Source organism: Protomyctophum parallelum, assembly GCF_964188405.1.
Source record: "Protomyctophum parallelum genome assembly, chromosome: 19".
Lineage (NCBI taxonomy): Eukaryota > Metazoa > Chordata > Actinopteri > Myctophiformes > Myctophidae > Protomyctophum > Protomyctophum parallelum.
In genome coordinates, this window is record NC_139717.1 from 44,088,962 (window position 1) to 44,112,519 (window position 23,558).

A 23,558-nucleotide genomic window follows, 5' to 3' on the forward strand; every position below is an offset into this window, starting at 1 on the left:
GATTGATCCAGCATGGAGACGGAACCCAGATTGATCCAGCATGGAGACGGAACCCAGATTGATCCAGCATGGAGACGGAACCCAGATTGACGAGTTTACAAAAAGACGTAGAATGTTAGGAAGGGACTAGTGGACAAGAGATCCAGTATAAGTCATTTTACACTTGGTTAAAACAGTCATTATGACGGCATCAAGGCCCACCAAAACACATTTTAGTCGACTAAATCACCTGTAGATTTAGTTGACTAAAATCTTATGACATTTAGTCGACTAAAACTAGACTAACACTATAAGACATTTCCAGGTGACTAAAATGTGACTAAAACTAAATGAAGTTTCAGTCCAAAGACTATATGACTAAAACTAAAATCGAAATTTGCTGCCAAAAACAACACTGGTCACATGTCTGTCGAACTCTGGAAATATAGCAGATATAAATAGAAGCTTGATTTGGGTATTTTCGGATATTCTCAGCATGTAACCAAGTGTGAAAAACCAGTCAAGACATCGAGGTCCGACAAAAACACATGTTTGTCGCAGTGTTGTTTTCGTCGACTAAAACTAAAAACGAAAGATGTTCGTCGACTACCTTTTTCCACTGACGAAAACTAAATGGAAACTAAATTAAAACTATGCAATGGTGACTAAAACTAATACTAAATATACTGACAATTTCGTCGACAAATAAAAACTAGACTAAAATGTTAGGAAGGGACTAGTGGACAACAGATTCTCGGCAGCCGTGCTGGTACAGTGCAGAACATCTGCGTCTACCCCCTTCCCCCCCCCCCCCCCCCCCCCCCCACCACACACACACACACACACAATTTTTTTTAAATAAAAACATACAGGTTTACTCATGAAACTAATTTAACTACACTTTATTTTCTACTTCTAAACTTCTGCTAGCGTATTTAAAGTGTTCTACCCGTCGCCCTGTTGAAAGTCAAACATGTCACTAAATTAATCTATTTTCCTTTTGAATTCAAACAAACAGAAATAAAGATGCTTTTAACTGTATACACGTACAGAAAACATTCACCGCACACACACGCACACACACACGCACACACACACGTGTGCTGTTTGGAAAAGTACTCAATGACGCCGAGACAGCCGCAAGTGTTTGTCCCTCCTCCTCCCCCAAAGCACGCACACACACACACACACACACACACACACACACACACACACACACACACACACACACACACACACACACACGCACACACACACACACCTGGAATTCCTGACATTCCTAACAGCCTGCTATCTCCACACAACACAAATCCAGACAGCTGCTCTCCCTCTCTCTCTCTCCCCCCCCCCCCCCTCCCTCTCTCTCAAATGCTATCTAAGTAAGTCAACAGAAATGCTATCTAAGGGGGTAGGGTAAGTGCTATGGGCCATGATGGAGTCTGAAAAGGTGGGTTTTCAGGCTACGGCGGAAGATTGGGAGTGATGCTGCAGTTCTGACTGCAATGGGAAGTGCATTCCACAGTTTTGGAGCCAGAAGGGAGAAGAGTTTGGGACGTGTGGAGCGTTGTCCCATCTCCTCCAATCTCAACCGTTTCAAACTCTACAAACAAACACAGCTTCATCCGATCGATTCTGTTTACGAATGTTCGTCGACTACCTTTTCTTTCCCCCCCACTGACATAAACTAAATAAAAACGACGCTATTGATGACTACAACTAAGACTATACATATATTGATGACTACAACTAAGACTATACATATATTGATGACTACAACTAAGACTATACATATATTGATGATACAACTAAGACTATACATATATTGATGATACAACTAAGACTATACATATATTGATGATACAACTAAGACTATACATAATATATTGACAATTTATAATACAACTAAGACTATACATATATTGATGACTACAACTAAGACTATACATATATTGATGACTACAACTAAGACTATACATATATTGATGATACAACTAAGACTATACATATATTGATGATACAACTAAGACTATACATAATATATTGACAATTTATAATACAACTAAGACTATACATATATTGATGACTACAACTAAGACTATACATATATTGATGACTACAACTAAGACTATACATATATTGATGACTACAACTAAGACTATACATATATTGATGATACAACTAAGACTATACATATATTGATGATACAACTAAGACTATACATATATTGATGATACAACTAAGACTATACATAATATATTGACAATTTATAATACAACTAAGACTATACATATATTGATGACTACAACTAAGACTATACATATATTGATGACTACAACTAAGACTATACATATATTGATGACTACAACTAAGACTATACATATATTGATGATACAACTAAGACTATACATATATTGATGACTACAACTGAGACTATACATATATTGATGATACAACTAAGACTATACATATATTTATAATACAACTAAGACTATACATATATTGATGATACAACTAAGACTATACATATATTGATGATACAACTAAGACTATACATATATTGATGATACAACTAAGACTATACATATATTGACAAATAGAAAACTAGAGTAAAGTGTCAGAAGGGACGAGCGGAGGAGAGTTGTATAGGACTAAAAGACAAGTCACATGCAGCGTTGTTTTCGTCGACTAAAACTAAGAGGAAAGATGTTCGTCGACTACCTTCTTTCACTGACGAAAACGAATGGAAACTAAATGAAAACTAAGCTACGACGACTAAAACTAAGACTAAATATACTGACAATTCGACAGTATAAACAGACAGATAAAAACTAGACTAAAATGTTAGGAAGGGACTAGTGGACAAGAGATCCAGTATAAGTCATTTTACTCTTGGTTGCATGCTGAAAATAGCTGATCTACAAGCTCGCTACGCGTTGTGAGCTTGTAGATCGGCTATTTTCAGCAAGTGTAAAAACACTCATTACGACGGCATCAAGGCCCACCAAAACACATTTTAGTCGACTAAATCACCTGTAGATTTAGTCGACTAAAATCTTATGACATTTAGTCGACTAAAACTAGACTAACACTAAGACATTTCCAGGTGACTAAAATGTGACTAAAACTAAATGAAGTTTCAGTCCAAAGACTATATGACTAAACTAAAATCGAAATTTGCTGCCAAAAACAACACTGGTCACATGTCTGTCGCACTCTGGAAATATAGCAGATATAAATAGAAGCTTGATTTGGGTATTTTTGGATATTCTCAGCATGTAACCAAGTGTGAAAAACCAGTCAAGACATCGAGGTCCGACAAAAACAACATCGACTGTAGATTTTGTCGAAACTAAAGGAAATATGGATGAAGACCTACGTATGTTGATACTCCATCAGGGGTCTGCTCTCAGCAAGAAGTATCGTGCGCTGCATACACATAGATGTATAAACACACAAAACTCTTTTACACACACACACACACACACACACACACACACACACACACACACACACACACACACGCATATACACATACTCACACACACACACACACATACACACACACGGAATGTGCAGACATGTAATGCAAGCCCATCCAGCTGGAATGAGTCAAAATCTTGCCCTCAATGGACAGAACCAGCACGCGCTTTCACGCACGCCACTCAAGCCATACTGTCTATAGAATGTGCACTTACACACATATATCTAAGCACATACACAGACTCGTGGAGGAAGATAATTGGTCAAGGAAACTTTGGAGAGTTAGAAATGACATCATTGCGTTAGGATCATCCTCCGGATTGGCTGGAGACCAACAAAATGGCGTGAATCCGTGCGTGCGAACAGACTTCCCTGTATTATAATCATATATAATGTGTTGGAACAAAGGGGAAAAGCCAGTGCTTGTATTCTCCTGTCTAGGTGCTCATTGTGTTATCCTATCCCCTTTTTTTCCCCCTCCCCCACCTTTTTTATACTCAAGTAATAAATATATTCAATGTTACAACTTTACAACTCCTGCTTCGACTGACTCATTTAACCAGTGGCCGGTGACCTTCCAAGACGATTAGTTACTACAGGTGTCAATGTGCATCAGGTATTTCGGGTAAGGAACTGTGTATGTCCTCCTCACCACACATCCCAGACTGGTCATCCTGGCAAGCACACCAAAACTGTCCACACGATGCATGGACGCATACAGTCGGTCCCACTGCACTCTGTGACCCTGTACAAGTAGAGCATCTGGCATTGTGCTCTTAATTGTTGTGATCAATGAATCTAATTCATTGTCACTGCAGTTACTGTATGTGGCAGATATTGAGATGTTATTTCCAGACATTTGTCTGAATAGCTTTGCTCTCGACACACCTAGGAGTCTGGTAATGACACTTGACCCATTTCTACAAGATGTGTGAGAGCCTCTACTGACACGGTCAATCGTGGACGGCCTTGGCCTCTTTGCAATGTTAATGTAATGAATGTCTGCTCATTCTCCCTGTCCTGCTGGATAATAGTAATCAGTTGTGAAAGAGCAGAAAGTATGTGCTGTCCTACATCTACCATGTCACCAAGAGCACTTAATAAAACTAAATAATGGTGGCAGGCAAACTGTAACCCTTCCACATCGACAGGTTGCCTCTCAAGGAAGCCAGACAGTCGATCATAGAACCTTTGGAGGATGTCACGCCTCACTGATTCCTAGAGGATAAAACATGACAACTGTTATCCGCTGGCTAACATTAAATCACATATTACACATTTCACATAAAAATATTTTGAACAGTCCAGCTACGATAACATACTGTACATTAGCCTATATGTTTTCCCCCTTAAATGTCTTGTTAAAGTAAAACTATATATTCTTGATAATAGTCATGGCTATAGAGTGCAGAGTAACAATGGTCTCTCCAACTCTTTAGTAAAAACTGAAAGAGTTTTCTATGCTGATTATATACAAATTGGTATTCTGACCTGAAAATGCACTTTACTATTCATTCAACACCCCTTTTAAGTTAACTTGTCAGACATTCAAAAGTGTGCAAAATCAAAATAAATGAAGCATGCCAAGTCTCTTACAGCAGTTTCATTAGTTCCATCATGCCATGCAAGATTGGGGTTCACCTCAGCTTGTGGAGGTAGATCCTGTAAAACAATCAAGTTTATTTTTTGTTAGTTGCAGAGACATACTGCTGTTAATTAAAACAAATATATGTTCTGCAAGAGCGATCTAACAGTAACAATAGTCAATTTCTGTACCTTCAAGTTTAGCTCTGATCCATATAGCCCTAATGCTAATTATAATGCAGGGCAGAATTAGCATTAGGGCTATGGACCAGAGCTACTTCAAGTTATGAATCAATATAGGCAAATTCTTAAATAAAAAATAAAATCAAGTTGTTTACGTTGACTGGTCGACCAGCACATCACTACAAGCTTGTTTCTCAACAAAGTGGACAGATCATCTGTCCATCATGTCACATAAAGATGTGTGAACTAACGAATGTAGTAAGTGTATGCATCGATCAGGTAGGCTACAATTAATACTGTGACTATATAATTCCACACTAAATTAACTTATAGCGATAAAGGTGTTACTTACAAATTGACGTTGCATATTTGATCCGGTGTGTTCTGTCAGCACCAGGGGGGCAGTGAGACAGATATTTTGTGAAGCCACTGAAATCGGGACTTCCTGAAAGTTCATATAATGGCCTGTTGTGACGCTGCGCATGTCAGCCGATAGACCTGTCAATCAACATCAGATTCTGATTGATAGGTTAATCAGCCAATCAGATGCATTGCATTGGCTCACCTGCACACACATATAAAAGAATAAGCGGGACATGTCACATTGGCACTGGCAGAAGGAAGAGACAGTCAGAGCAGAGACAACATGAGCAGTAATCCGCCTAGAAATGTTCAACACCATGCATCTGTAAGTAATTTGGTTTTTGGGTTTATATCCTCGTTGTAAATAATGCATTCTTATTGAATTATAATTGAAGCATTCTGGTCTGCTTATACAAGTAAGACGCGCAAACGCGGGAAGCGAACGCAGCTCGTGTGTGTGTGGGTGTGTGTTGTGTGTGTGTGTGTGTGTGTGTGTGCTACAGCTGCGCCCTGTGTGTGTGTGTGTGTGTGTGTGTGTGTGTGTGTGCTACAGCTGCGCCCTCTGGTGGCGGGCGGGTGGTGTAACAGCGGGACAGACACACAGACACACACACACACAGACATTCAGCCCTTGCTGTCATAGTAAGTGGCTCACTGCGTTCGCAACTAGCCACCGAAGCCACGTTAGTTGTATGATGGTGGTGAAACCCATGGCATTTGTGAATACTAACCTTACAAACCACGCTTAATTATAAAAATTCAGTTGGATTATGTTCGTACAGTTTTCATTGATACTACAGTATTGTTGGCAGTATTGCGTCGGTTCAACTGTAGGCTAGCAGGCTATACTCGCCTAGGCTAACTACTAGCCACGGTGCAAGTAGACTGTTCATTGTCTCCACCAGGCCGAAGGCATGGGGGGAGAGTATGTTTTGCACTCCATCCGTCAGTCCGTCCGTGTGTGTCCGTCCGTCCGTGTGTCCGTCCGTGTGTCCGTGAGCAGCTAATCTCGGCCACCGTTAACCCGGTCGATGCCAAATTTTGCACACACACTCCCTGGATGCCAACGATGAACCTCTGCCCCAAACTTTCCAGAACGGCCTGTTATAGCGCCACCAGGAGGCCGCTTTGTGCAAAACAGGTTTTTGCACAGTACACCTGGGTGGGTGACGTGACATGGTGTCCCTGGCTGTCCTTAGTGTCACTCATGTATAAATAAGAAATATATTTGTCAAAAACCTTCTGAATATTGTGCAGGACATAATGGTCCATGTGAACATACTCAAGATTAAAACATTTCATTCCTCATTTCTTCAGAATTGTCAACCAAACACAGCAAAACTCATATGGTGCGACTGTCCTGGCCTTGTTTCTCAAAGTAGGAACTTAAATAAAACTAAGGAAAAAAATGCTAAAATTCTTTTAAAAAATCCATAAATATAATATAGATGTCTATTTGTGAGCCTAATCTTTTCAAAGTCCAAGCATAATGTTTTCAGTCATTTCTGATCAAAAATATTTTGTCCCCCAAACCAAAATCATATTGTGTGACACCATTTTGGGAAATTTCAACAGGCAATTGTTTACACACCCATTGGGATAGAGAGGTACTTCTTCAGTAAGGCTGTTCAGCACTTGCATTACAATAGCATGACAGGTGTCTGTGGTGAATTATCATTTTAACATTTTCATAAAATACGATCTTGTTGGAACGCTGACAAATGCGACTCTTCCAAGTGTCTGTGGGTGTGACACCTTTTTCATTAAAAAAGCTTAAGGTATTAGATTTTTTGGTCATAATTACATGTAAATCTCTGTTGCTTTGTTATAGCTAGCATGTTGTTAGCATGCTAATGTGTAGCTAGTAGCCTCAAGGTTATGTTAAGTGCAGAAAACGTAATATGGTGTGACACTTTATCATAATGGTGTGACTGTTTTTCTGTCACGCCATATGACTTTTTTGTCACACCATATGATACAAACTGTAATTTCCTACAGATATAGCAATAAATAACAAAGTCCCATGTTTCTTTTGTCCATTTAAACATTTGTTTTAAACATTTTCACCTAAAATCTGCAACTATCCACAATAAATTGTGTTTAATTTCGTTTTATTCAGTCATTGCCATGTTATTCAATTTTAAAGCAATTTTCCTGTTGCTGTTTTTCCTGAGTAATTGTTTAATCAATCTGTAAAGTTCAGTACTCACTAATAAGTAGGTTAAAACACAGTTTGAAGATATGATCATACGGTGTGACACTAAATAATTTGGTGTGACGTTCCAAATAGTGAAAAAATCATACCTTTATTAATGATGAAACCATTAATGTTTATGGATTACATAGCAAATAGTCTAAGGAAGAGTCACAAATATTTGTGTAATTTTAGAGAAAGTTTTGTCACAATAAATGCAAAATATATTGAAAGACCGATAACATGGGCCTCACATTGAGTGTTGATTACGAAAATAATATACAGATTTAATACATTTTCACAAAACTATAGTGGATCACAGGTTAGTTATGATAAAGGACTTTGATAAAGTGAGCAACTTAAGAAAGTTGTACTGTTTTATAAACAATTATTGTCATGTCACACCATATGACGATTTTAGGCACAAGTACAACAAAATGCAGAATAAATTCTGATTCCAATAAAATATCTAAAAACAAAATATGTTTCCATAAAGATGAGAGTGAGTAGAACAAAAGTAAATCATTTTTATTCCTGTTATTTAAAGGTTTTAAAAAAACACTTTTTTTGGGGTGTCACGTCACTGACCCACCTACAGATTTCGTCCAAACATCACGCAAATTGGTACACAGTCTCTCTAGAGCCATTCAACGAAACCAGTCTTTCAGATTTCTCAGACTCCATCCTCATTGGTTAAGATTGGCTTCCAAAGTTCACAGGAGTGCTCAGTTTCAAACAAAATGCTGCAAATCATGAACACATCGCGTGATTTCCGTGAAATTGTGCACCCACATTCCCACTAGGCCGAGGACGAAATGCCACATGAACAATTTCAACTCAGCCTCAAGGTGGCGCTATAACTGGCCGAAAACTGTTTTCACCTCTAACTGCACGGATCTGTGGATAACTTTGTATGCCAACTCCCTAGAGGCCAAGGAAAAACCTTTGCCTGGAATTCCTCACATCTGCTCATCCTGGTGGAGACCTGTGCCCAGAAGGGCACTTTTTTTTATTTGATACGACGGTTGAACCGTCCACTTTGTTCATTTTTTTTTCTCTCCATTTCTTAACTGATAGTGACGCTAAATAATGCACATGGATTAATTTATGACTGCTTCCAAACGATTCTCATTCTTTGACTTGTTTGTGAAGCAAGATCCTATTCAAGAGCAGTGGCCCAGGGCGGGGTTGTTGGTGAAGATGACCAGGTCGAGGAGCACCAGAGCCTCGAAATGCAGGTGGTAACTTTCCTGGAAAGCAAAGATATTCACCTGGACCCGAACCACCTATCCGCCTGCCACACTCTTCCCAGAAGGGACAAAAAAAGCAAACCCTCAATCATCATTCGCTTTGCAAACCGAAAGCACAAAACGGAGCTATTAATGCAGCGCGAGAAATTACAAGGCACAAATGTCTTCCTGAATGAGCACCTGAACCAAAGGAATGCAGAAATTGCAAGAGAAGCGCGACTCCGAAAGAAACAGGGAACAATCCAGGCAACATGGACGAGAAACTGCAATATCTACATAAAACTGAACGGACTCACGCCAGAAGAGCAGAAGGTGGTCAGGGTAAGAGAGCTCAGCGAGCTCTACCAATATGACACATAATGTGCAGAAATAATACAATGAAACTTGATGATGGCACAGAGGCCTCCGTGAATCACAGATTTATTTTTTCGCATCTATTTTTGTGCTTAACAATCACCATTCGCTACATACTTTGCATAGATCCTTCTGACCTTTTAAACGCTTATTTTCTTCTAATGACTTTCCTTCTGGATATTTTTCCTAACTCTTGCATGAAGACTGCATGGATGCTAAATGTTTTTCCAATGCATGGATACACTAACTGTTTGAGTTGCTGCATGACATCTTCTGTTGAACTAGGATACAAGAAAACAGTGCATGGATGCCTCCTTATTTTTTTCTCTGGATATTTTCTCAGACTATGCTGGACGTACTTTATTTTTGCGCATTTTTATTTTTGCGTCATATGTTACTTTTGCGGCTTGCAATCCTACTGCTGTTTTTCGGTTCGCATGCAATGATACTTGGCCTACTCAAGCTATTTCTCTCTTTTTTTGTTCTTCTTTTTTCTCCTTTTTCTCTATACTATTGGATCAGTTTACACTACATGGACGGATATGTGCCTCGCTCTCTCTCTCTCTCTCTCTCTCTCTCGCTTTCCCCCTCTCTCTCCCTCTCTCTCTCTCTATCCCTCTCTCTCCCTCTGCCCCTCCCTATCCATGTAGCTATGTGTGTATTGACAGGGTCGACTTACATGAAGTATCTAGGTGAGTAAATCTATGGGAAAAAAAAGCACCTTACCCCAAAAAAAATTCAACAAAAGGTTTCTCAACAGTTTTTTGTAGTATTAGGTGTCCCTAATAACATACTAAAAGTTTACCAAAGTTTGACCACCCGAAAGGTGTTATTTTCAAGATGGCGTCCAAGATGGCCTAAAAACCATTAAAATAGCCTAACTCCTTCATTATTCATCCTAGACAAGTACTTTTTGTGTCTAACCCTATGTTTTTGGGGTATAGGAGTCCATTGAACTTGTTCAAATTGCAGAGATACAATTAGATAATTGTGAAATCCAATATTGTGTTTGTGACTCTGTTAAAACCCTCTGAAATAGTCACCAGTTTCAAGTTAACTAAACTAAATATTTAATAAATGTCTGAATATTTATATATTTTTTGGAATAAGGTTTCAAGATATCCTCAAAACACAACAAAACTAATAGTCACAATTTTCAGTAATTCAGAAGGTTGTGGCAGATAATATTGTCAGTTGATAGATAATAGCCTATACATGATTGCAATATTGAAACGTTTTGGATAGCTTGGTGGATAAACTTTGGCTCAAACTACTGTAAATAATTCATCATTATACACCCCACCCAAAACTAATTTCTTGCATTATAGAGCGTCGCAGTCCCGCCCCCTTTCATGACGACACCATGGACCCAGGAAATAATTCCCAATGCATTTTTCCCATAGACATTTTGAAACGTATTTATTGAAAGACATTATAAGCGTCGTACAAAGCCAACTCTTGTCGTGACAAATCATGACAACAAACACAATATTTTGGACCAAACAAATAATTACAAAGAAGAAAAACAACAAGTGTTGTAATCTGCTGTTTTTTTCTACTTTCTAATTCTTTGTTTGGCCCAAAACATTGTGTTTATTGTCATGATTTGTCACGACAAGAGTTGGCTTTGTCCGCGGCGTAAACGTCTTTAAATAAATACTTTTTGATAAGTCTGAGGAAAATGAACGGAGATTTCTTCTCCGTCTCTCTCGAGGGGGCGGGACTGCGACGCTCTACTTACTCTTAGTGCAGAGTAGTCAGAACCTAAGTCTCTACCGGGTGCAGAGGGGAGTATGATAGGTGGGGTTGGGTGAGAAGGTAAAGGGGGGTCCGGTCTAGAGTTTAGTGGGCCTAGGGTTCCCCTCAGGTGGGTACAGGGGAGTATGGGGAGTGGGGGTCACTGGATTTCTCCCTAGGGACTTGGAGCACAGAAGAGCAAAGTTAAGAAGACCCTCATGGTGCATGTCCGAGGTGGCTCATACAGTACATGTCCCATTAAAGCTATAGGGCACTTGAGAGCTTGAGAGATTGGGGATTGTCTGGCCCTGTGGTGGTAGTTCTAAGACCTCCATGTTGTGATATTGATTACTATGGGGGGTGGGTTCAATTAATCGATTATTAATCGGCAGAGCTGTCGACTATTGTCAACATATTCCCCAATTTCCACTGAGATTATGGGGTGAATGAATGTGGCCAGACCCCTCTTCTCTTTCTGTCATAGTGACATAATATTGTCCTGCATCAGATCATGTCCAAATCAGGTTCTCCAATCTCCAGTAGCCTCTTCAGTTTTTTGAAGATTTTTTGAGTGGTGCAACCACTCCCTTACGGAGCTATGTGTGTGGCTGGCTGGGTCTGAGCACTATGTGTGTGGCTTGCTGGCTGGCTGGGTCTGAGCACTATGTGTGTGGCTGGCTGGCTGGCTGGCTGGGTCTGAGCACTATGTGTGTGGCTTGGTGGCTGGCTGGCTGGGTCTGAGCATACATAGATAGATAGATAGATAGATAGATAGATAGATAGATAGATAGATAGATAGATACAGTAGATAGATAGATAGATATTATAGCAGTGACTGACTGAGACATTGAGCGTGCGTCCGCAACTGGTTGTGGCCCCCTTCAAGTGACCTTTTGACCAATGTGGCCCTCGCCCCAAGTTGAGTTCGACACCCCTGCTCTAGGCCCATGAGGGGCCATTTCTCTCCACTGTATCCCCACTGAGGAGTCCATCTTCCCCATATACCAGACAAGTGGCCATTTGGTTCTACTGACTGAGTGTGTTTGCTGCAAAGACACTCAGCGTTGTGAGCTTTTATAGATTGCCTATTTTCACAATGTTTGTCCCGGCCCACAGTTTGGGAACCACTACCCTTATAGGGGACTTATTTTTATTATTATTATTGCCAGACACCTTTACAAAAAAAAGGGCAGACATTTCTCTGTAAATTTATTCCATGATTTGTGTAATATTCCCATGCAGTCTATCACTTGGCAGCCATGCTTTTACAAATGTCACATGACAGTACCACCCAGTAATAATGAATATATTCCTTATTGTTATGGGATCAAAATAAATCTCCTGAAAGCTTCAACAGAATGTGAATTGTGTATAGGTGATGAATTCACCTATACAGCAGTACAGCATTATAGCAAAGGGAAATGTCCTATTACACTGTTATAACCTTATAAACAATTGCTTTAATATATCATTGTACTTTTATATAATTTGTATATGCTAATTGGATTCCTAGATAACCAAAACATAGGGTTAGACACCGAAATTATTTTTCTAGGATGAATAATGGAGGAGTAATGGTATTTTAAGAACTGGCTGCGGCCATCTTGAAAATAACACCTTTCGGGTGGTCAAACTTTGGTAAACTTTTAGTATGTTATTAAGGACACCTAATACTACAAAAAAAGTTGAGAAACCTTTTGTTGCAATTTTTTTAGGGTCAAACCATATTTTTACCCGCCTAATCTATATTTGAGCACTTGTACTTTTACCAATGATGGTATTTGATGAGAATCCTCAGCTCCCGTACATGGACGTTGATGACGATGAACTTGTGGATGGTGCCAATGTATATCTAAACAGTACAAATAGTCAACAGTATGAACATTATGATTTTATAAATTTCGAACACACTGATCATAAACCATATGAGATGGGCTATGATTTAGATCCGGAAAATATTTTTTATAATAACACAAATAACAATTGCCACTACTACACTGATGATCAATTTTAAAAAGTTGAAATGGATGGTACATTCTCAGTCATACACTTTAACAGTAGAAGTCTGAATGCAAACTTTCAAAAAATCAAGAAATATCTGGCCCAATTCAACAAATTCAATGTCATTGCAGTCTCGGAAACCTGGCTGAATGATGAGAATGAATGTAATGTGGATTTTGAGGGGTACGAACTATTCACCTCTAATAGGACAAACAAAATAGGGGGAGGAGTCGCCTTATATGTGGATACAGCCTTAAGATGCAACGTGGTACAAAGTATGACATATAACATAGATAATATTATGGAGTGTCTCACAGTAGAAATCGTTTTTGACAAAAGTAAAAATATGGTCATAAGTTGTATATATAGAACACCTGGAACATGCCTTGACACTTTTAATAATAAAATAGACAATATGTTTGGCAGCCTTGCTAACAACAAAGTGCACATAGCATGTGGCGACTTTAATGTGGACCTACTTAATCCTCATGGAAAGAGAAAAATAACTGATTTTGTTGACACAATGTTCAGCAACAGCCTATTCCCTGTAATCACTAAACCTACCAGAATAACAACAGACACAGCTACGTTAATAGATAATATTTTTATAAATACATTGGAAAGCCAAATAACAGCCGGACTATTAATTAATGATACCAGTGACCATCTCCCAGTCTTTGCCATTTTTCACCATCACCTCAAGATGGAAAATAAAAAAAGTAGAAACATCACCTATAGGCTATCTCGACATGCAACACCCAAAGCCGTTACTGCCCTCAAGGTGGACCTTACAGACCTGGAATACGGTCTATGATACCCAAGACCCAAACAAATCATATGATGCATTTCTGTCAAAACTGCTTGAATTATACAATAAACACTGTCCTCTTAGAAAAACCCAGAACAAATTCAACCACAAGCAGCATACCCCGTGGATAACCAATGGTATTGAAAATGCCTGCAAAAAGAAAAATACACTTTATAGGAGATTTTTAAAACAACGAACAAAAGAAGCAGAGACCAGATACAAGCCATACAAAAACAAATTGACAAATATAATAAGAACAAATAAAAAGGATTATTATCATAAACAACTAGAACAGCAAAGAGGAAATATCCAAGCCACATGGAAAACATTAAATAGCATAATTAGAAAAGGTATTGGCAAAGGTGAGTATCCGAATTACTTCTATAAAGGCAACACAAGTATAAATGAAACTAAATAAATTGCAAATGAATTTAATAGTTTTTTTGTCAACGTCGGACCAACCCTAGCCAATGAGATAGCCGAGCCAGGAGACAAGGAAGGCCTGGACCACTCAATTATCAACCAAAATCCACAGACTATATTTGTCAAAAGTGTATATGAATATGAGATACTGAATATAGTAAAAGCATTTAAAAATAAAAAGTCCACTGACAGTACCAATATTGACATGATACTAATTAAAGACATAATAGATACTATAGTCACACCACTCACACATATTTGTAACCAATCATTCTCAACAGGTATTTTCCCCAAAGCCATGAAAACAGCCAAAGTCATTCCCATCCACAAAAGCGGCGATAAACGTCAATTCACAAACTATAGACCTATCTCCTTGTTATCACAATTCTCAAAAATACTAGAAAAAATATTTGTTATAAGGTTAGACAGCTTCATAGAAAAACACCAGCTACTGAGTAACCATCAGTATGGTTTCAGATCCAACAGGTCCACCTCGATGGCAGTAACTGAGCTAGTGGAAGCAATCTCAACTAACACAAACAACAGGGAATACACTGTCGGGGTCTTTATAGATTTAAAAAAGGCATTTGACACCATTGATTATAACATTTTACTAAATGGAAAGGTATGGCATCAGAGGAGTCGCCCAAGCATGGCTAAACAGTTACCTAAATGACAGACACCAATTTGTTCATATGAACAATGTTGACTCAGACTTGCTTAAAACTACATATGGAGTGCCACAGGGTTCCGTATTGGGGCCCAAATTATTCATCATGAACATTAATGACATATGCAAAGCTTTGCCACTGATGAAGTGCGTCCTATTTGCCGATGACACCAGCCTATATAGCTCCGGGAAAGACCTCGGGCAGCTCCTGCAGTCAGTGGAAAGTGAACTAGAGATCCTCAAGAAGTGGTTTGATATCAACAAATTATCATTGAACTTATCCAAAACCAAATATATCATCTTCTCTAATAGAAAAATCAAGACCCCAGTCAAATTATCAATAAACAACATTGAAATTGAACGAGTGTACGAGCATAAATTATTGGGAATAACAATAGATAATAGACTCAGTTGGAAACCCCATATAGATAACACAAAAACAAAAATATCAAAATCAATTGCAATATTATATAAAATGAAACATTTAGTAAATAGAAATTCACTTCATATACTGTATTGCTCCCTCATACTTCCATACTTAACATACTGTGTGGAGGTATGGGGGAACACATACAAATCAACCACTAAACCAATCTACATGCTACAAAAGAAAGCAATACGAATTATAACCCAAAGTGATTACCTTGCCCCCACCAACCCACTTTTCATCAGTACAAAAACTCTCAAATTAGAAGATCTAGTGGACCTAAATACAGCTGTAATCATGTACAAAGCACATAATAATATACTTCCACCCTGCATCCAGGAGCTGTTCGAGGCTAGGGAATCCCAGTATGCACTCAGGGGTACATGTATATTTAAAACAAGAAGTGCCAGAACCAACACAAAAGGCAGGTGTATATCGATAAAAGGGGTGATCTTATGGAATAACTTGGATAGAGAACTGAAAATGTGCAAAACTGTCACTACTTTTAAAAAGATGTTAAAACATAAGCTATTAAATAAATATAAAACTTCACTATGATAATCCACTCAAACAAACAGATAATTATAACCAGTGTACAGAAGAAAAAGTTGAATTGGTTAATGTGCTTCTCCTTGAACATAGTTACGTGCCTGAGTGAGTGTATGTACTGCATGTATGTGTATAAGTGTGTAAGCATGATATGGGAGTTAGTGCTGAGATGAGTATCTACAGTATGTGTATGTAAATCTGTGTATGAGCCAGAACCTTATTCTGTGACCTACTAGTCACAGAGTATAGTATGATGAAGCACCAGGGTGTAGAAATGGACCCATATTCTGTGGTTAAAAAGCCACACAGTATGGTCTCCCCCGCTTGGTGTTGGTCAATGGGGAACCAGAATCAAATTATATATTTTTTGTGCCTGGAAAGTTAATTTTTGAACTTTCATTACTCCTTAAACTAGAGTACCGGTATGTAAAAATAGTTTTTTGCTTAGATATGTCTTAGTTTGTTAAAACCTAGGGTTGCCTAGATTTCTTTGTTTTTCTTTTAAATTTATCTGATGAATTAAGCTCTTTGAAGCTTAAAAGGGTAGGCAAAATAAGCCTCGGCTTCAGCCTACACCTTTTCGGTCCCACTTGTATAAGTGGACTCTAATGTATCTAATGTATGTATGTATTTTTTATTTTATTTTTTGCTTTTTCAAATGGACCGAAATAAAGATTTACTACTAAGCTCACAGTAGTAGTAGTATGCTTTCTATGGCATAGGCAGCTCCCGCCACCCCGAAACTGTGCGCAGCTGCTGGACATGAGACTAATTAGAGCGACAGAGAGAGAGCAGTGTGTGTGTGTGCGTGCGTGTGTACGGGTGTGCGTCAATTTAACAAATGTGCAGACGATCAGAAATCAGCAGAGTGATCAACGTTTACACTACTCTATGCCAAATTGAAGTGGACTCAGACCCAGACTTCTTTTTCTCCCTGGAAATAAAAACGTCTGGGTTTCCGAGGCTAGGCCTTATAAGTCTATTAAATGAATGATAAGTTTGTAACATTATCTATTCAATCACTTGAATATAGAGGTAGCGCCATCTTGTGGTATGTTATTTATGCAATTTATTGCAGGGCTAATTCAGCTCTGCCATCTTGCAGCATGATATTCAAAATAAGCACAGTGTCTTTTTTACAGAACTTATCTCCTCAGGGCATGGCTTCTTTACGGGAATTATTGACAATAGTGGGCAATGAGTTGTACCCCCCGGGCAGGCCAGGTCACAGGTCACAGCCAGTCATGGCATGAGCCTCTACAGGTAGGAACCCTGTAAATATGTAGGAACAATGCACTACAGCTAATTAAACCCACTTATTTACTTCTGTAAAACTGATATGAATAACTATGAACTTTTTTAGAAACCAACAGAGTAGACCACCCAGCCACTGCGGCCAGGGCAGGCCACAGCCAGCCAGAGTTGGCTCACAAGTCTCAGGTAAGGAACCATGTAAAATGTGAACGATGCACTACTAATTGTACTAAAGCTATCCAACTTCTTTACTTCTGTAAACCTGTGATATAATGATGATGATTTTTATTTGTATCCACACTTTTCCTGGGCTGTGTGTGCTCCAGTTCCTGTTGATTTCATTGGATATCATTGGTCATCTGACCAGTTTCATTGGCTTTCATTGGATCAAATCGACAGGAACTGGAGCACACACAGCCCAGGAAAAGTGTGGATAGCACCTTCAGGACATGAAATGCAGCTCAAAGTGCTTTACAGAGCAAAAGTGTAGCACAAGTGCTTACCAATGTGACTATAAAACTGATTCTTCTCCTGACAGTGGCCAGAGTGCTGGACATTCCTCAAGCCCTGTCAAGGCAGGGCCTGCAGAGGGGCAGCTTGCTCCAGACCACCCTACCATCTAGCAGTGTTCCTGAGGTGGGGCAGGCCATGAAAAGGTGATGCATTTCAAACTAAAGTTGGCAAGCCAAGATCAAACGATTGCTTAGTGTTTTAATCCAATACTAGTAATCATACCGCTAGATGTGCTCTTTTAGTTTTAACTTCCACTTTGACCGACCAATCGGTTTACATCTTGTCTCAATGATGTAGCTTGTTCTGTTGATTATTTGAAATTCTACATACAATTCATAATGTGGCAGTTACCAAACTTGTGTTTTAGATGAGATGCACCCTCATTTCACAGATTTAAGTTTGTTATGACAAGCTTACAGTACATCATATGGAAAACGGAAATGTGTGTGTGTGTATATATATATTATTATTTTTTGTTTGGCTCACAAATGTTCAGGCCATTTAAACATCTTTATACAAGAGCCGAGCAGCCAAGAGGGAAGAAACGGTTCTCCGCCGCCACTACTACTGTGGTGAAGTTGATCAACTTCAACATATATGTCCTTCCGGGACCTACTGAGTTCACCCCCAAAGGACCAGAAGAGGAACTTCAGCTTGCATTAGCTGGGCTTGGAAAAAGGCTTATTAGTCTGCCAGATAAATGTGACCATGATGAGGTATCTGTCTATGCTAAATGATGAATACATATTGTTATTTGCTGTATAGTGGGTTGTTTTCTTATTATTTTATTTATTTTTTTTGTCTTACAGATGGAAACACGAATCTTCGACGAGTTTCCCAAGCTGCAGACATTGAAAGGAGGCTGGATGTTATACAAGTCTTCAGGTAACATTGTTCACCATTGTCGATGATAAAAATCCCCAGAGAAAATCCTTCGCATTAACCATTAACATCACGCTTCAAATTGTTTTACAGTCTTATTTGCCTGATATTAATTTATGTATCATCTAGGTTTTTATGGACACGCTTTCATTTTAAAATTAGGTGGTAGCGGACGTCGGAAGTTGTCGGTCATTTTACAGGCCCCTGGTGGGTACACCACCAACGCCCTCAAGACTGTATCCAACAATGGAAAGATCACAATATATCTTGCTCCACTGCAAGAGGAGATGTCAACTGAGCCACTGCCCTACGACGCTCCTGAGTTTGCCAGGATGCCAAAGGCGAACTGCATAAAGTGTGCATGTCTATTCCCTGTGCAGATGTTACATTTACACCGGCAGGGATGCACTGCCAATGTAAGCCCCTTTTTTTTGGGTGGGGGAGGGGGTTCTGTGTGAATGACCGTCTACAGCTATAACTCTCTTGTATTTTCTTAAGGAGATCGAATGTGACCCATCTGCTGAGGAAGACTGCGAAAGCGAGCCATCGGCTGAAGACTGGACTTTCATTGAGGAGCCAGTACGTGCTGCAGCAGTCGGAGACCTTCCTACAGCTGAGCTTGACGTCTCCACAGACTTGACAGGATCCTATGAGGTAATCGAGGCAGTAATGAAGGCTTAATCCATCTACTAGTATAATATGACGCCACTAAGCAATATTTTGATCTTGGGTTGCCAAATCAAGTGTAATTAAAGGCTTATTCATTATCCCGCATAGGAAGTAAGGTAGCATGACTTTTCAACCTATCTTCATATTAATCATAAAAAAAATGGCGCATTTTTTCTCATAGGAGGGCTGTGGGCAGTTCAGAAACCGTCCTCCATTGACATCATTAATGGGGAATACTGTACAAGCTAATAGAAACTGCAGGCTTTCTAGTCCTGAAAGGTTGCAATGCGAAAATGGAAGCCATCGTTCTTACGATAATACATATAAACATCTTTGTAAAAATAAATGTTGTTCAAAGAAGTGGTCCTTTAACGTTTCTCTATGGGACACACAATGTACTTATTTTGTATCTCAGAACTGTGTTTACTATTGCCTTAATTTTTTCCCCCTTTTTATAGGTTTGCCCAATCTGTCAGCAAACATTCCCGGCTGCTGTGCTTCCCTTCCATGCGAGCATTTGTGGTGAAGGGTAAGTTGACAGAAGTTATCTGGATATGTGCACACACACTTTGACAATGCAATTACTGTACTTGACAATGTTATGTACAGATTTAGTTTTTGGGACAAGTTAGTACTTATTTCGAATCGATCTGGAAAATGGCATAACTAGGTCTTGACATTTTTTTATATTGTTTTTGTTAAAATAAATGAATTAGTCTTCCACAACAAAGCTGTGGGTGTAAACGATAATGATAATAGTTTTGCTCGTAATTCTGTTTTTATTGTTTTCCTCAAGACTTGACACTGCATGGCACAGGGAAGCAGCCAGCCCAACAGGTGGAGAGGAATTGGCCGGACCTTCAGTCCAAAGAGCGTCTCGGGATCAATCATCAGCTGGTAATTTATCCAGAACAATTACTATGGTGTAGTTTGAAACCAGTTTTCAAACTTGTTTCTAATTGGTTTAAGCAAATTAATATATCTACAAGTGATGTCAAAAAAGTGGTATATCAACATTTAACCAATTCTACAAATATGTTTGAGTGATAAATAAACCTTAAAGTCATGTTTCTTCACAGTACCCGCTATTAATATGTGGCTTTAAAATGTAGTGTTAGCTAAACTTCAGTCAGACAACTCAAGGAGGATGTAATATATATATATTTATTGAATATAAGATAATCAATGCAATATATTTATTATGGTTTGGCGATGTATTGGATCTGCTTTTTAGGTACTCAGGTCAAGCGCATCAGTCCCAACCATAGGGACTCTGAATCCCCCGTACCTAAACAGTAGATCCAAAACGACAGGTGGTAGCTGGGGTGGAGGTGGGTGAGCACTTGTATACAGCAGCACGGGTATACAGTATAGCAGCAGCAGAATTGAGCGCAGGTTGTATGACAGCAGCACGCTGATACAGCAGCAGTGTAAGCAAGCAAGAAGGCAGAGGAATGCAAACCTCTGGTTCAAGTAGCCGGTATGAGATGGGGTGAGTGTGTGATTGGCTGAGTGAATCATGTGGATGAGAGCGTGATGCTGCGGTGGCCCAATTAACAGCCGGCGTGCTGACTGAGGTTCCCTGACTGAACTTGCTCTGCGCATGTCTACGACAGGCGCAAATGCTCATTTCATTTACAAACCAACTTTTACATTTTCAGCATGGCAGACTGAAGAAGACCCCAAAAAAGCCTGTCAGTTGTTCCGACGGCATCTCCTGGAGCGCAACGCCAAATATCCAACCCTCTTGCTCTCAATGGACATGTTTTATTCTGAAGAAGAAAAGGACAGCACATTGATTGCATTCTATAAAAGGAACGACATTAAGTGGGCAGCGCCGTTGATGTGCAGACTGGCAGGTATGCCTCCCCACCGCTCGCACACACACACTGTTCAGTTACTATATTGACTTTTTTTTTTCTTTCTTTTTTACTTGTGTAGTGGAAGTTAAATGCATGCGACTTCTGAAAATGAATTATTCATTCATATATTCTATTTATATTTTAATCTGAGGTCATCTTTATTTTCAAGGAGATAAAGCTGTTGGTGACGGTGTCAATCGGCATGTTTTGTCACTGGCAATGGAGAAACTGAAGACTGGCTTCAGTATTAATTTAGGTTTGTATACATGTTGGTGCACACTGACACCCTTCCAGAAAGGTTTGCGGTGTATATATACAGTACCCCGTTATTCTTTTGACTAGGGTTCTTGCCTTTTTTTCTTTAGGTTTAGGTTTTGAAGGGGAACAAGATCACCGGGTTCCTTCTGCAGCTGGTGTGCTCCGGGAATCCAAACTGTTTGCGATGGCAGGTCGGATACTTGGCCATAACTTCATCCATGGTGGTTCCGGGTTCCCAGGACTGAGTTTGGCTGTTGTGACACTGTTGACTGGGGGTGTAACTGAAACTGCAGCCGCAACTCTGACCCTAGAGGATGTTGCTGATCTTGACCATCGGGAAACTATTGGTTTGGTGGGTAACACAGTTCAATGCACCATAATCAGAATTGAGTGTCTTCTTATCCAGCAAAATAAATTGGGAAATTTTAACAAGCTTTTTGTTTCCCTGTGATTTACTCCAAATGTTATTGACTACTCTAATGATTTTGTGATGTCCTTGTTGTAGCTCAGGAAATCAGAACTGACTGCAGAAGAAATGAGCCGTGTGACTGATCTCTGCCAGCTCTGGTATCAACCCTTTCCAACCTCCACCAACCATGACTGGGTGTTCCAGTTGCTGCTTTCATATGCGGTACGTTATAATTGACCTTACTGAAGCAGTGTAGTGTTAACATGACTGTAACGTTTTGGGAGATATGAACTCATGTCTGCCTCCCTGTCAATAATTGTTGCAGGTACTTCACCATGGTATGCAGCCAATCAAACAGATCCGGAAAGGCCTGAAAGAAACCGGATTGTGGCCGCTTCTTTCAGCCAGACCAGATGTCCACCCCATAGTGTTCCCAAGGGAGTCTACTGTGGAGATTTGCTCACAGGTAAGCTGGTTTGTGTCTTGATTCTTTTTTTCTTTTCTTTTTTTTAGTATAGATAGATGCAACACACAACTTGCTCAACCTTTTATAATGAAATGCTCTTGTGATGCCCTGTAGACCATGATCGGGAAGATACATTGGCCCCAGCCACAACAAACGAGTGACAGTGACGATGAAGAGGACGAAAATGTCTTGCACTCTATGGTTGCACTTAATGGTTTAAAATGCAGCTACTTCATGTTTAAAATAAACATTTTGGTATGTGACTTTGTCCTATATTTTCTTCCTGACCTGTCCCTACAAAGCTGGACCATATACAGGGTGTTTAGGTGAAGTGTCTCTACAAGCGTTAATAATTGCAGTAAAAACTTGTCCTTATCTTAGCTCTTGGGTAAACGGTAGCCTATGTGGGGGTAAGAAAGCAATGTATTTGTTTTAACAAAAGGTACAAAATTAAAACATTTATATATTATATAATGTGATTCAATAGTGACAATCCTGACCATTACAATTGTGAAACAGGTCTCATGAGGTGCTCATGTCAATTGGACATTTACATTCTGTATATTGTCTTTGTATTGAGTTTCTTGCTACAGTTTTCATGCAAGATTTCCATCATGAGCTCTTAATGGACATAATATACATGCATTTAATGTTTGTGTTAGGGACAAGCTGGTAAAATTTCCCTTCATTGTCAATGGCGTTTTTGAGGTGCTATAGCCCCTCCTGTGGTTTAAGTTCAATGTTTGTTTTAAAAACCCCATTGACAATGAAAGCAAAATTTACGTCATCTTGTCCCTAACACAAACATTACATGCCATTAACAAAGATTTTAATGTTTGTTTTACATCACCTAATCATAGCTATACCGAATTCCCTCCTCGATGTAAGATGATAAGAGTGCCCCTCACTTCACACGGGTGTGATTGTTTTTTTGTATTACATTAACCACATGCAATATGTACGGGGTACCCCATAACTAAACTACCTTATTCCCTGTACCAACAGAAGGCTTTAACAAAACTCAAAGGTTATACTTAAACTTGACACTTATTAGCCCGCGGACCCCCATTTGAAAAGATATGCCAGGGTCGGGACCCCCATAAGAGAAGATTATAGCAGTGATTCTCAACCCGTTTAATTTCAAGGACCCCCCCCAGTTTGACATGCATTATGCATTTCTATCTCTGGGACCCTCAATTTATTTTGTAAAAAAAGTGTTACAGACCTGCAAGGGTCCATTTGG